The sequence below is a fragment of the Curcuma longa genome, chromosome 3 (genome assembly GCF_044706935.1).
Source record: "Curcuma longa cultivar G26 ecotype Majalengka, Jawa Barat chromosome 3, ITB_CL_G26_1.1, whole genome shotgun sequence".
NCBI classification, from domain to species: domain Eukaryota; kingdom Viridiplantae; phylum Streptophyta; class Magnoliopsida; order Zingiberales; family Zingiberaceae; genus Curcuma; species Curcuma longa.
The window spans coordinates 11,215,703-11,217,180 of NC_133863.1; positions in this window are offsets into that span (position 1 = coordinate 11,215,703).

Here is a 1,478-nt window from a genome sequence, read left to right on the forward strand (position 1 = left end):
TGTGATTTGAATATTTTGTTTCTTTAACAAAACCTTTTAGATTACACCCACCATTTCCTCTTTTAGTTTGTTTAGGTTGATTTACCAATCAAGTTTTTGAGTACACAATACCAATCGGAGCAGGAATTTTTATCAACTTGCAAGAGGTTCAAGATATTCGAAGAACTTCTAAGAACTTAACAAACTAACGAAAGCGGCGAGGAGGGCTGAGAGTCTAAGGAAACTAGAAGATGTTGATAATCGAAGATGTTTGGGATATACATTTAGTTGTTAAAGACGCTCCAAGTTTGCAAGAGATCGACTAGCTAGTACGAGTTGAGTCCTTCGAGCCTACTCAAATTAAGATGGGCCGGGCCGTATCTTTGGCAAGACATCTTCACAACATCAAAGACTTCTTCCATCAGTTTGCAATTCCACGTCAACAATGGCAGCACTAACCTGCTTAAAGTCTGGTTTGCGTGGTCAGTTTCTCAAACTTAAAGGTAATTAAACAAGAAATAACAATATATTTTTTGATAATTTTTTCATTAATAAAAAGTGTTTGGATGATAACCATGCGCGATTCTGTCTGTCCTTTTCTTTGCTCGTGAAAATGCCACTGAGCCCACAAGCCAAGCTGCAGGATGAGTGTCCAAAATCAAGACAGTGCCATCTTGTCACGCCAAAAGAAGAGGCAAAAGCTTCAGACGGCGGCTAATGCTCAAGCTGACTCGAAAGCCACTCAGCCTGATTGATAGATAAATAGATAACACAGTCAATTTCTGCAGTATTCTGGGCTCAGTGCCTGAAAGCAGATGGCACGCCTAAATTTGACAAATGCCCATGATCGCACCCTGCCAATTCTTGTCCCTGTCACAATCAGCTCCTCCTTCGAACGCAATGCCAATTTCTGGAATGAACAGTCGCTGCATGTGAACTGACAATAATTGAAGCCCAAATGTAACTATCATAACTGCTGTAGACTTCGATCCCTTGACGTAGAATGTCTTACAGCTAAGCAGACTTCTCTTTCACTTTAATGATTCTGGACTGGGAAAAATCTTTTGTGAGATTCATTAACACTGCTCCTGCATTATTTTTTGTCTGCTCAGGCTCCAAATCTTTTGTCTGCATCGTTGCAAACTGCCAGGGAATCCCAAGAACTTCAAGAGCTCATGATTTTTCATGTTTTTCGAACTTCAAGAGCTCGAAAAACCAAAATGAGTACAACGAGATATTTCTGGCCAACTTTTGGGCAGGACCGGACTTTCAGGATTTGGCTGTGAGCTCGAGTCGGCAAAGACAAAGTTGCAGAGGTAAAGCAGAATGGAAGCTCATCTAGGAACAATCTCACACAATTAGGCTGCGCCTGTCAAAGTCATAGTCAATGATCAAACATGAATCCTCTCATTGCCACCGCAAAGCTGGTCATGGCATTCTGGAGGGGCAGTGGGGCACTAGATGAGATCTGAGGCAGGGCAAAAGGTTAGGTTTCGCCC